Below are 14,779 nucleotides of genomic sequence, written 5' to 3'. Positions count from 1 at the left end.
CATTGTAGGGCTAAAAGGATCTGCACATATAGATGTAGGAGGTCTTGAAATACTTTGAGATGGGATCTTCCAGGGTATCTGACTCCACAATCCCTTGAAATGTTTAAGAAAAACCCCATTGCTGGAATTTTGGGTGTGTGTGTGTGTGTGTGTGCACGTGTGTGTGTGTGTGTGTGTGTGTGTGTGTGTGTCTGTGTGTGTCTGTGTGTGTTGCAGGGGTTGGCAGCATGGAGAAGAGCTATTAGGTGGCTTACTTTGCAAATGCTTGTGAGAGGTCTCTACTTGTTGATGAAAGATTGCCAATGCTTTGATGATCTGAGAACTTGCCATTTTGGTTACTGCAATGATGAAAGACAACAGCCTGACTCATTTCACTTCAAAGTCTGAAGACCTTTCCATAGCAATTTATTGCATATGAGCACTTCCCCTTTTCATGGGAATGGAGAAGAATGTCCTCATAAGCCAGAATTTATTTTCTAGGTTGTCTTTCCATATCCCAAGGATATGTGACTTAACAATTCTTAACATCATCTTAACATCATCTCAAAGATGAAGATAAGTTGGGTCCAACATGAAAGTGTCCCACTACAGATAGACTAAATGATAAAAAGACACAACTTTTCAGGAATGTTATAGCTTAAATAGCCAGGGAGAGGGAAATAGGTAGGATTGGCTTTGGTACTTGGGCTTTAAAACTATGTACACAGATCTTTTTCTGAGCCTTCATGCTCACCTGTGCATTTCATTTTAATTCTTCCCATGTATCCCACTTCTTTAATTTTTTAAATGGACATAACATATTAGTTTCAGGTGTATGACATAATGATTTGATATTTGTGTGTATTGCAAATGATCAGCATAATAAGTGTAGTTAGCGTCCATCACCATACAGATTTACAATGCTTTTTGTCCTTGTTATGAGAGATTTTATGATCTACTCTCTTAGCAACTTCAATATATGCAATACAATATTATTAACAATAGGGGCACCTGGGTGGCTCAGTCGTTTAAGTGGGCTCAGGTCATGTCTTTGGCTCAGGTCATGATCCCAGGGCCCTGGGATCAAGCCTTGTGTGGAAATCCCTGCTCAGTGGGGAGCCTGCTTTGCTCTCTCTCTCTGCCCCTCCACCACTACCCCCGACACATGCACTCTTTTTTGCACTCTCTCTCTCTCAAATAAATAAAATCTTTTAAAAAATAACCAATATTATTAACCATAGTTAATAATAGTAATAATATAGCTAAAAATAATAGTTATATGCTGTATATTACCACGTCCATAATCTTCAATGACTTAATGACATCTTTAATTTCTACCTTTATCCTCAACCTTTTCCCTGTGCCTTCAAACATGTTTAAATTCTTCTATCTTGAAAAACTTTCTTTGACCCCACTACCAACTCTAGCAATAGGGAAATTGAACTTTCCAAACCATAGTCTTCACACCCTTTGTTTCTACTTCCTTGTCTTTTAATCACACATGGAACTTGTGTTCCTCCTCTACCTCCAAACTGAAAAGTTAAGGTCATTCATGACGTCTCAAGTAGCCTCTTCTCAGTTCTCTTATTCTTTGACTTCTTTGTAGGATATCATTGACTATATTCCTGAAGCTTCCTTGGTCCTTGGCCTCCAAAATACTTTACTCTCCTAGTTTTTTATGCTGCCCTAGCTTTTGTCATTGCTCTTAAAATAAATAAAATCCTATACGACTTTGATCCTTTTTCTAACTCTCTAGCTTCATCTTGTTCCTTTTCCATCTTGCATTTGTCCATCATGATGAAATTCTTTTGGTTTCGTGGTAAGCGTTATTGTAATCACTCATCTCTGGTCCTTGGGACATGATGTTCCTTCCTCTTGGACCGCTCATCTCCACTTTCACTTCATCTGGTTAACTGCTTACTCTTTCCTATATCTCAGCTGAAATATAAATTCCTTAAGAAGGCTTTCTGCAACCTCTAAAGTAGGGGTCTCTGCTCTTTGATATCAGATCTATGTCATAATATCTTAGATCCCTATCCCAACATTTATCTTATTTATTATCTCTTTAACTGTCAGTCGCTTTCATTAAGCTATAGGTTTTGTAAATATCTGGTTTATTGCTATATCCTCTTGTAGCTTGAAACATGTAATTACTCATTAGTGATTGTGGAAAGAATGGGTCGATAAATTATGAGTGGCCATCCATTCTCTGTCATCTCTATTGATTCAATTCTTTCTGTTCTCTCACGTATAAAAATTGGGATAACTATATCTCTCATAACTATTTCACAGTGTTGTGAGGATTAAATGAGCTAATGTATATGAAATGATTTATTTATAAATTATAAAGTGGTATGTGAGGATGTCACTTGCTATTACTATTGTGTCCTCATTAACAAGATTTAGTCTCTCATCTGTGGTGAAGAATGACTTGATAAATATTAGGACAGATGTTGTTTAAGGGTACAAACTTGCAATGCGTAGTAAATAAGCCCTTGAGATCTAATGCATGGTATAGTGAATATAGACAACGATATTGTATTAAAATCACCAAACTTGCTAAGAAACTAGAACTTAATTATTCCAACCATTTAAAGGAAAGCATAAGCATGTAACATGATAGAGGTGTTAATGGCAATCATATTACTATATATATACTATATATATATCTAACAATATATAAATATACCAAATTAACATTGTACACCTTAAACTTACACAGTATTATATGTCAAATATATTTCAATTAAAAAGTAAATATTCGTATTGGGATTCTTGGGAATTTTGAGATTGGACAAATTTGGGTTTTTCTGATTAACCGGAGAGTCAAGAGGACTTGGATGAGAGTTGTAAAATCACTGACACCGTATGGAGGGTTCTCAGGATAATTTAAGATTTGCATTAAATCAGGTCACAGAAAAATTTTAACAAAATAATTCCTACCTAAAGTTATCCTACCCTAAAAGTTAATACATATTAAACAATGTCTTTCCTCGTATAATAGAATTCTCTTTCTGGATTTTCTTTGTTTTTGATGCAAGAAAATCATCCAACTTCTTTGTTAATTGGCTTATCATGGAAACATAGAAAGACGGGTTTGAGAAGCTATCAAACTAGGAAGGGTTTTTATTTCTACACGTTTGCCTACTCTTTGTGGGGAACTCTTGAAGTGCTTTTAGAAAGTTTCTGACAGTGGAGTAGGGATGAATACTATTTTTCAGAGATTATCATGGGGGAAATCCAAATCCAGGAAGGAAGTAATCCAAGAAGGAAGTTCTCCAGATAGCAGTCTCAAAATTAGAAATAACATAATTTTGTGACACCCACTTGAAGAAGTTAATTACTAAGCTGCTTTCATCGGTCACGTTGATCACAACACATTCCAAAGCACTATATAATTCCAAGTATTTGTACTGAACTTTGGTCTGATCAGGTAACATTTAAGAAACAAACCATTTGTCTGAGGGCCCGGAAATTTTTCTTTGTTGTACAGTGGTCTGGTTTGTACAAATGTTTCACTGAAAAGGAAGCAGCAAGGAAAGAGGAAATAAATACAAGCTGCTGTCATGCTGTCACGGAATGTCTTGGCTCATCAATGTTCATTTGCACTCGGGCAAGTTGGCAACTCAGGCCCACATGCACTGCTTCCTGCTCCAGCTCCACAGTGCAACAGGGTGTTCACTGTCCTTCCACATATGGCTATGTGGGAGGGAGTGGTGTTTACCTTCTTTTAAGCCTGTAAGGTGGGTAAGAGACTGGTTTCAGAGTGGAGGTCCCAAATTCAGAATACAGAGTATGTCTAGGTGGCTGACATACCCTCCGGAGCTAGACAAGAAGAATAACTAATAATAACTAATATCTACTCAGCATTTACTGTACCAGGTGCTTTCTCAAGTATTTTATGTGGATCATCTCACCTAATCCTTACAACAAATCCATGCCAAGTAAGGAAAGTGAGATGCAGAGAAGATTAAAAACAAAACAAAACAAAACCTCGTTCAAGTTCACACAAGAAATAATAAAGCCAAGCTACAAACTCAGGTGGTTTGACTTTGAGACCAAACACTTCACCATTCTGCTATATTAGCTCACTCAGCAATCCAGATTATAAATCTCAGTTAAGGCATGAAATCCTTTCAAGATACCATGTTGGTGGGAGAAGAGTTATTGCCTCGACTGAGAGGAACTTTTATGATACATACTGGTAATTGAAAAAAAAAATTACAACTGAAGGTGTCATTTAATCGAGTATTCATTGAGTACCACATAAACCACCTCTGAGAGAAACTGAGGGAACTGCAAAACAATGGGAACTGAGGTTTGGCCCGAAGGAGCTTGTGATTTGAAGGCAAGACAAGGGATATGAAGGAGTAGATATGTCCTTTGGAAAACTGCCATTGATGGAGCAGGTCTGTAATCACCAGGAAATGGAGTTTTCACATGATTTCTGACTTCAAGGCTCCCCCCTAAGGGTTTAACACCAGAGTTTTTGAGAAAGAATATCTGTTTCTGTTTCCTTTTCTTTCTGAAGTCCTAGGATAACTTGTTGGCCTTTTGAGTCTCATTGACACAGTCATTCCATGACATGGGAAGTATAATCCAGTAAGGGAGGTAAAACCAGGCAAGAAACATCCCCATAGTTTCCCCTGTGTATAACTTGTTTTGTCACTTTTTCTTTGGCTGCATTAAAAAAAAAATGATGCTAAGTTCTACTATATCTTTTCTCTTAGTAACTCCAGAAGTCATTGTTTTGAAAAATTTTTACTTATGACAGGGATGCTAAAGAGACCTGCAGGATGAGAGGCTCCAAACAGAACAATTCATCAACTATTAATTTCTCAATGCTTAGGACAAGTTCAACACAATGCAAGGACCAGGTGAGGGTCTCAAGAGAAGTACTATATAAGCACAGTACCTGATCCTCAAGGACTTTGCTTTTTGGCTAGAGACAGAAAGTACTTATATAAAACTCAAGAAGATCCAGATAATTAAATGTAAAGTGAGTATTGTCATCGATATGTAGAGATGACAAAGGAGAGATGAGTGAGCCTGGGTAGCCAGGAAAGGCTCCCAGACGGAAGTAGAGATCAGGTTGTATGAATGCACTGTGTGTGTTGCAGGGATGGAGTGAGTCAATATTAAAAAGCATGGGAATCAGGGCTCTGCTGTTGTGTGATAGGCAAAGGGCACATCTGTAGTCTCCAGCTTTGGGGATATTCTCTTGCCACTCTGACTGTAGTAGTCTACCTCTCTGCTCGTCTCTTGGCAGAATTGCCAATTGACCTGAATATGAGATATGATATGTCCTTTTAAACACTGGAACAAGTTTGAACAAGATAAATTATTTTCAGTTACCTCCTAAGTTGGTGATAAAAGAAAAATACTAAGGTCCAAAGAAAGTTAAGGTGACCCTGTTGGAGAAAGCCATGCAAGAACCTTGGGGGTAATTTCTCAATGTTTATACAGTAGACTTCTGGAAAAGGCCACCAATTTGTCAGCTTCATTTTGGTTACACTTCAGGGAACTTAAAGAAATTTCTTCATGGGATCGAGCCCCACATCAGGCTCCTCTGCTATGAGCCTGCTTCTTCCTCTCCCACTCCCCCTGCTTGTGTTCCCTCTCTCGCTGGCTGTCTCTATCTCTGTCAAATAAATAAATAAAATCTTAAAAAAAAAAAAAGAAATTTCTTCAAAGACAGAACAGCTATTTCTTGACAACTTATTTGTGACACATATTTTCCTAATATGCCCGGGTGGTGTCTTATTTTTTTCCTCCTCTAGTCCCCCAGCCAATTTAAAAATGCTTATTGTTCTCTCTTCTCTATAGAACATTTTTTGGGGGGAGAGAAAAAAGACTTCAGCCTGATGTGCATGAAAACTTCTGGAAAAAAATGCTACGTTCTGTATTTAGAGGAAAAAAATGGTTTTCTAGAGATAATAACAGGGTCTCTTCCTCAAATGTGACAAAATTGTGCAACTTGATTATACACCAAGTGAAGAAGTAATGTAGTCTTTTGTACCATTTCATCTCCCTCCTTAGCACCTTTCCTGTAACCTGAGCCCTTCCTCCATCACACAAGACATACAAAGCTTTCATTGTGTGGCATCACCATATTCTATTTTTCCAATAAATACATGAAATCCTATATCCTAACCTCCACTCTCCTCTCTAGCAAAATTGCCTGTGTGATCATAAGACCTTGCTTATAGTTAGTTGCCCATTTGGAAAAGATATGATGATTTAATGGGGACATCCAGCCTTTTTCAATTTAAAGGAAGCATTAACCTAAACTTGAGAGTTTAAAGGCATTGTGTTGGATGGAGTAAACATTCATTCATTCATTCATTCATTCATTCATTCATTCATTCATCTACTTTGTCCTAGGAAGAATTCCAGGATGAAGGCTAGAAAATCTTTTGGGGTCTTTCCACCTTTTCCATTTATTGAATACTCTATAGGCATCAGCCACTCTGTTAAGCATTGAGATGCAAAGATGAATGTGGTGCATGTAGCACAGCATTCTGTCCTCAGAGAACTCACAGTCCAGCCAGAGAAATATAAATATAAACTCTACTACCAGATTGTATGAGGACCCAGAAGTAGGTAAGAACTTGTATTCTGAGTTGGTGAGGGGAGGAAAAGGCCTGTGTGCTTTTTTCTGAGAAGAGGGAATATTGAGAAAATTAATACTCTCCTTTGCCTTCTTTCGCTGAGCAAGTGTTAGGAGAGAACAAAAATAATGCTGAAAGTGCTGGTTTTACAAACTTGGAAGCAGAAAAGCAGTTGGTAAAAACTTCTCTAGAAAGCAGTTAGGGCCGTGCTGGGGCCCCAGGCCAGTGTGAAAGAGGAAATGCACTTAACACTCAAGGGTTAGCCGTTGTTCCTGATTGGCACCATGCTGGATTTGCCCATGCCTTTCTTGGTGTGGACAGCTCTTCATGACGATAGATTGTGGTGCTGATGTGGAGTAGGAGTGAAAGGAAGGAATATTGGAAAATGAGAGCTTTCTGTGTTGGTTCCTCACTGCAGCCCTAATAAGGAGAAGGAAAATATAGTACCAAGCTCACTCTGGTTCCCCTCTGACTTTAGGTAACTCCCTGAACAATACTCTCAGTTTTCTCAGTTACCTCTTTCAAAGGAAGTCCTGGGATTCACAAATAGACTCCAATGCATAAGGAAGGATAGCTAGAATCCAAGGAGGGCAATTAAATTTCCTAAAACTTTCTGCTCTGTCATTTGGTCTCTCCCTGTCCCTCACTCTCTTGCCATAGTCCCACATACCTGCTCTGTACACTTTGGCTTTTGTGTTTTTAATTCCCACTGTTTGGAACAGCCTTCCTGTCTTCCTTCTTTAGCCTGTTAGTCCTCCAAGGCTTGGCTGAATTCCTCTTCCTTGGGTCTTTTCCATCACATCTAAAGCAAACCTGGAGCTCCATTACTTTAGGATGTCCCTCTGGGAAGTATGCATTATGATTTAGACACCTTATAACTTTTAAATTGCTTCAGATGTGTTCACTTTGTCTTTCAAACTGCACAGAAAGGGACTACATCACAAAATTTCCTTACATGAAGGTACATGGTCCTTGGCCCTTAAGTAGGCTGTGTAGATAGATGCTTGCTTGTTTGACTCTGTGGCAGCCTATAGCAATAGATAACTAGGATGGATGAAGGAGTGGAGACTCAGGACTGAGAGAAGATGCAAACATAACCAGGATGATGGCTGTGATGGGTAGAACAGTCAGAGAGCCACCGGCTAGCTATGAGTATATATCACAGCTTGCTTATGGGTGTCCTATAGAAGTTTCCATTTCAGAAGATTGCTAAGGAAAAGAAGTCCATGTTCAGAAGGATAAGCATGGATGATCCTCAAGGTTCTCAGTGAAAGACAGGACAGCTATCAAAACATGCTGTCAGCATTCCCCAGCTCAGCATTTGGGTGGCTCACTCCACCCTTTGACTTAATTAGCTCTGGTATTTATAATACTTTGCATGAAAGCATGAGGTCAATGTGCTACATTCACATGGATCTTGGTGAGAGGCATAAGAATGCAGCATGTTTTTTTACTTTTTCACATTCCATAATACACTTGTGAACTTACTGGAATTCTTTGGACCCACTTGAGAGAGGAAATGAGTTTACAGTTTTTAGTGTATCAGAACATTGCTTCTGGAGAGATTTTTCCAGCCTCAAGAATCAAAAAAATGCAGACAGCTACCAAGTAGGAGCTCACATCTGGAGAAGAGCTGCTGCTATGACTTGTTTTGGGTAATGTTTCAAAGTTGTGGATGTGAGCATGTGGAAAGACATTTTATTCTTTGACAAGAAATGAAGCCATAATTGGATAGAGTAGGGAAGACATTCTATAAATCCTTTCTCATTTCCTGAGCAACCACAGGGAGTACAAAGGAAGTTATACTCACCAGACCCTGACCAGGCTGAGGGTTTCTCAAGAGTCTGTGGCTTAGCGTAGGCTTTCTATCATAGTATGTGCAAGCAGTTTCACTGAGTTGGACAAGATAAAATAATAGGGTCCCAGGCAAAAATTCCAAGAAAAAGTCACTTTCTTTTTGAGGACAGCATTATCAGTGATAATGATAAAAGCAATAGCAGCTAATTGAGTGATTACTATGTGCTAGACTCTGGTTTTGGTGCTTTACACATTCTAGTTTATTTAATCTTCACAACAGATCTCTAAGGTTGTCAGTCACTAGTATTACCTCCATTCTACAGGTAAGGAAATAGAGGCACAGGGTGGGTGAAGGACTTCTCTAAGGTCACAGAGCATATTAAGTGAAGGAGGTAGGTTTCAGGCCCCAGACTCTGCTCAAATAAGTGAAAAAGAAAAAAATAGGCCCTTGAGTCTCTAGAGGCCGGAATCTAAGATTTCTTTATTCACAGGACCTGTGCAGTTCTCAGGCTAAAGCAGAGGTTTATTAAATATGTGTCTTGTGGTTGCATAGATCAATGGTAGAATGGTCAGGGCTCATCCTTTCATATGTTTCCCCTGCTGTGGTGATATTTAAACCCAGGGTAGTAGAAAGTTTAACTTCTGTTCATATGAGGTGGTCTTAAAGAGCAGTGAGGTCATTTATTTCCTTTTCTATACTTCCTATGCTAGAAAAATCCTGAGAGAATGGAAGCTGTGCTATCAGGATGTATTACAGCCAAGTTTTCTGCTGTTGTGAAGGCTTTGGTTTCAGTGGCATTTCCACATGAGACCCCAAGAATGTACTCTGATGATAAGGATTGCCTTTCACTTGGTTTTGGCTCTTCCTCTCTCCTTTTTTCCCTTTTCCTATACTTCATCTTTTACCTTTTTCTTTTTCTCCTCTCTCTGCTTTTCATTCATTTTATGTTAAAGCCATGTCTTCACATCTAATTCTATGTTTGACAAGATCTCTCTAAGGAGGGTATTAAGACACATAGCTACAAACCCCAATCTAATTCCCAGCCAAAGCAAAACTAGATTGAGCCAAAGACAGCAAATGGTCATTTTGTAAAACCTCTCTGACTCTGACTTTGATTATTTAATCAGAATGAAAGTGCTTAGCCTGAATGAGGGCCACATGGTACCTGAGGCGGTGAAGAACAGTCTAGATAGACACAAACATGGTAACTAGATGATTCTGGAAGATGTGTCTTTTGGGTTTCTGGATTCCTGATGACATACTCATGTACACAAGATATTTCCCATGTTAGAAGTATAGCCCTCACAATAAAAAGCTAAATATTTTCTACAAAATCCTACTTGCTATGCCTTCCATATGGTATAACATGAAGCAAAATTTTACATATAATCAATATTGTATCTGAAAATATTTTTAAAAATACAATTGGATGAGCACACTCCCTCCTATTTCTCTGCTTATGAAATTTTGTCTTTTGGCTCCTATACTCTTCTGAAAGTGCTTAGGCTCCTGTCACTGAAGACCTTCAAATAATCAAATAAAGTACACTTTATAGTCATTATCTTACCTGACCTCTTTGAGATATTTTACACCATTGACTACTTCCTCCTTCTCGGTAGCTTGGCTTCTGGGACACCACTCATAATTCCTCTCCTACCTCTCCAACACCTCCCCTTCCTTTTCCTGTTCGAGGCCCAACTCCTAAATGCTGTCATTCCCCAAAATTCAGTCCTTGGTCTTCTTCTCTTCTCACTCCTTACAGTTTCCCTGCATAATCTCTTTCATATCCAAAGCTTCTGGTATTATCTGTATAATGATGACATTTAAATCAGGATCTCCTGCCCAGATCTTAGTCTAAGCATCAGAACTGTACAACTAATGGCACCTAGACATCTCCATATGGATACGCCATAGAAATCTTTAATTCAGAAGTTCCCTGAATAAACTTAACTCCTCCCACCCCCAATATTTCTCTCCTCTTGGGTTTCCTCTTCTGATTAACCAAAAAACAATTCAACCTAAAATTCCATGCAAGAAAGCCAAGAATTATCTGTGAATTCTTCTTCCCCCTCATACCACTTACCCTGTTGATTACCTCTTAAATCTTCCTCAAAATAGATTCTTTCTTTTCACACCTACTGCCATTACCTTAGTTTAGGCCTTTCTGGTCTCTTACTTAGATTGTCATACTAGTTTCATAGCTGGGTTCCCTGACAATCCCTCCCTTACACCCACCCATTCTCTAAAGTATTGCCAGCATGTGCTTTGTAAAACACAAATCTATTTGCTGCCCCAAACTCTTCAAAGATGCCCTCACTGTTCAGATGATAAACTCCAAAGTCTTTCACATAGTTTAAAGGTTTATTTAGTTATGTGTCTGAGAGACAGTGAGAGAGTGGGAGGAGGGACAGAGGGAGAGAATCCTCAAGCAGACTCCCCGCTGAGTGTGGAGCCCAACACAGGGCTCAATCTCACCTGAGCCAAACTAAGAGTTGATGCTCAACCAACTGAGCCACCCAGGCGCCCCTGAAGTCCTTAACATAGTTTAACTTTCAGGACTTTTTTTGGTCATAAGTTACGGAAATTCAATTTAAAGTGTCTCAAGTGGAACCCATGTAATGAGAATGTCCAGGAATTGATCAAAAGTTTCAAGCACAGGGTACTAGTGCCATCACCAGGGCTCAATTCTTCCTTTTCCTTTGCCCTCCCTGTGTCCCTGGATTCTATTTTCCCCTGTGTGTTTGGCTCATTTGGCAGACAACTTGTAGGCAATCAGTGGATGAAGCTACTTACAACTGCAGCCTTGCGTGATCTATACAGTTCAAGATTCCAAAGGAAGAAAGACAAGACTTTTTATCCCAATTTTCACACATCAAATCTTAGTTTCTTATTGGCCTAGCCTAGGTCATATGCCTTGAAGTAATCACTGTAGTCAAGGAAGACTGACTGGGTAGCTTGAGTCATTGTCTGTCTCGAGGAGGTTGCAGCGAATGAAAGACAACCCAACCAAGGCTAGAAGGAAATGTGGTTCTCCAAAGAAATTCTGGGTGCTGCTATCACTGGAAGGGTGAAGAGATGTTGGTCCTACAAAAACAACACAAGTAAACTTCCCATGACATGCATATCTCTCCATGATCTTGATTATTGCCAGTCTCCCCTATCTCTCCTCCTTTCCATCTCTGGACTACTTGCAGTCTCTCGAATGTGCTCATCCTTTCCACACCATCATGCCTTTGAAAGTAGTATTTTCTCTGCCTGGAAGGCCTGGAGGGCTAAGTTTTATTTCTCTTTACAACTCTAGCTGAAATATCTTCTTCTCTGAGAGGTCTTTGCTGACCTCTGTCTTATAAGTTGGTTACTTTCTCCTTTGTGGTTCTATTATACATAGTACTTACCAACATTATTATGGGTTTGGTTTTTTTGTTTGTTTTTTGGTTTTGTTTTGTTTTCTACTCTATATCTACACCAATAGCCTAGGAGAATACTACTAGAACTGCAGGGCATAGAACAGATTCAAAGTAACTATTCAATAAATTATTGCATTAATAAACATTGAGCAAATGAATACATGAATGGCTGCGTTTTTCAGTGATAGAAATGTATAAAGCTTATAATTTCTCCTGGATAACAGGAACATCCTTCAACTCACCCTTCCGCTCCTTCAACCTACCTCTTCACATGTGCACACACAGATACATATGTGTATCAATTCCTCCAACGGGAAAAAGAGAGCTACCTCCTTAGTATCACACAAGGATTATCCTTACGGACTGGGTATATCCTTACGCCCTTTACACAACCAGAAGGATAACATGTTGATCTTTGAAATGTTTTTTTTTTTCTTTTTGGATAGATGGAGGAGTATGAAGTAAGCAGAAGGCTGAAGAGTGTCCAAAGGGAGAAGGGGAAGCGGGATGGAGGGGAAAAGATGAAGGAGAATGACAAACTTATCGAACATTTCATTTTTGCTCATGGTTGGCCAAGTCTGTATCAAATGATGAGAAAATGGTACATGAAAGTATTTATGTCTGTATCACATGGCTCTGCTTTGTGTGATGTATAAAAAAGTTTAGTTGTGTTTAATACAACTAAATTTCTCTCAAAGAAGCATTCTCAGAAAATGCATTAGTAGTGTTAAGAAAACTTGGATTTGCCAAATAGAACTTATGTGATGTTAGATCATCTGTCTCTAAACTCACCACATCTGTTACTCTCCTACAAAACAGAGAATATTAATCCTGCTTTGGCTTTCATCTTCCAAAAGTTACAGGAAGCTGCAAATAGGATGTGTCTAAAAGTATTTTGTAATGTGTTAAGTGTAATAGGGACAACAATGAGTCATTAATATTAGAGAATGGTTACAACTCCTCCACAGAATGATGTTAAAGATTAACTGCAAACTGCCATTTTTTAAAAGTTTACCTTTAAGTTTTTGCTTTATATTAATTTTCAACAATTGGATTTTAAAGATGCAGTAATAATACTGTAAGTACATTTATTAGATTTCTCTATTGAGTTTGTGAATTAGATAAATGAGGATTTTTCTTAATTTGCCTGATCACATACAAGTCTGGTTTATCTGAAAGAAAAGAAGAAAAAAGAAAAGCATTGAAGAAAGAGGAAAAAAACAAATGGTAGCCAAATTTGCTAAGGTGGATGCACTTATTAGAAGAGCAAAAGGGTTTTGATGACCCAAGGTCACAATAAGCAGCAGCAAGACCTGTGCAGAGGGGAGTCAAGGGGGCTGGGTTCACATCCCAAGTCTTTCCTTTCTTGCTATGTAACTGTAGGAAAACATTTTTTAGCCTTCTGTTTGGAAGTGTCTGAAGGGATTGTCCGAGGGAAAAGAAAAAAAAAATTACCATGTAACCACAAGATCAGATTCAATTGATAAGTATACACTTTTTAAGATATTGGTGCTTTGTAGAGAATCAGGGCTCACAAAATATTTGTTGAATGAGTACATGAATGAGTGTGGGAGTCAGAAATGAGGAACAAGGAGGAAATCATCACATTCTTGACCTTCAACATGTTGTTAAGTTTAACTTTTCTTTCTTTGTTTTCCCATTTATGATGTGGAGAAAAGATAATTTCTATACTGAGAATTAATGGCAATGGGGGATTGCCAAGTAAACACAAGATAAAAGTAACATTACCCTCCACGTGTAGGCTTAATATTTTTCTAAGTTCTTTTATGTACACCCTCTCACTGAAACTCATTAAAACAAGACACTATGGGAATTTTACAGACACAATATTTAAACAGGCATACTTGGTTGTTTTCCCTCTTGTCTATAGGACTGATCTCCTCCACCCCATTTTTTGTCTGTCTCATACTCAAGGAACAATACCAGGTTCCATCCACTGGTCTAGCCACCTGAGACAAGTGCGGGCAACTGGCAGGATCAGATCCTTTGGGGATTAAGAAACCTACCCTGATTTATTGCCTCAGCAGCTCTGGCAATGACCTAAAGAAACTCTTTCTTCAGCCTTACTCCTCCCTTTCACACTTCCTTTGTGGTGTAAATGGAGTTACCTGGAGGGTAGATGTAGGAGAGGAAAGGGATGGAGGCAAACTCCAGTAGAGAAAGTATCAGGAGATCACATGCAGCCTTGAGCTAAAGCTAGACACTCCCAAATTAACCTCAATGTTACTGTCAATGAGCATGCAGCCCTTTTCTAGCTTTAGATTGCCAAATGGGAGAGTGAGCCCCAATTCACAAATGCTCATAAGAAAGATTTCACTTCAGTTCATCATGTATAGGGTGCAGATTTAGGTGAGCATAGGGATTTAACATGCTTTACCATGACCTTTTAAAGCTAGATTCTAGATGTTGAGCTTCATCTTCAGAACTGCTGAAATCCTAACTACTTTTGGGATTTGTTTCTGCAACCTCAGTGTCACAATGAGAAATCTGAAAATTCTTGCAAATTGAATCTGAATATTATCAAAATATTATCAAAATTGATATCAATATCAATTACCTGAATATTGTCAAAAGAGGAAACCTGGAAGATCAGCATCTCTGAAGTAGAGAACAGCGTGGTCTTTCTATTCATTGGTCTTTCTTATGGATCTCTCAGCTTTGATGGGGCAGAGATCATGTTGTGCTCTTTGTGTTATTAATGCCTGGGTTCTTAGGTGCTAACTTAGCAAATACTTGATGATGATGATCATTCCTGGTGCAGCAATGGACTGGAAGGAAAAAAAGCAAAACAAAACTTCTAAGAAGTCCTGTATCTTGATTTGGGCCTTTTGAGTGCCCTGGTAAAATCCAACTCAGCCAGCTAGTTCTTGGTGTTCCCTGTGGGAAAGATGGGGGAAAGAGAATGGCACCCAACAAGTGAACTGTCTCTGCCTTTTGACTTTTGCCTTCACCCAGACAATTAC

At 38.8% G+C, this 14,779-nt stretch overlaps 1 long non-coding RNA gene across 1 annotated transcript in view; it reads right to left on the bottom strand.

The window, feature by feature from the left end:
* Positions 1-14,573, bottom strand: part of LOC123001584 (uncharacterized) — a 218,432-nt gene extending 203,859 nt beyond the window's left edge. Inside the window, exon 1 of the long non-coding RNA XR_008960489.1 lies at positions 14,374-14,573. This is a non-coding gene — a long non-coding RNA (uncharacterized LOC123001584). The remainder of the gene's footprint in view (positions 1-14,373) is intronic.
* Between the last annotated feature and the right edge of the window lie 206 nt (positions 14,574-14,779).

This window comes from Ursus arctos, unplaced genomic scaffold (genome assembly GCF_023065955.2).
Source record: "Ursus arctos isolate Adak ecotype North America unplaced genomic scaffold, UrsArc2.0 scaffold_2, whole genome shotgun sequence".
Classification (NCBI taxonomy): Eukaryota; Metazoa; Chordata; class Mammalia; order Carnivora; family Ursidae; genus Ursus; species Ursus arctos.
Note: the sequence above shows the minus strand (reverse complement) of the source record. Positions and strands in the feature narration are given on the sequence as shown.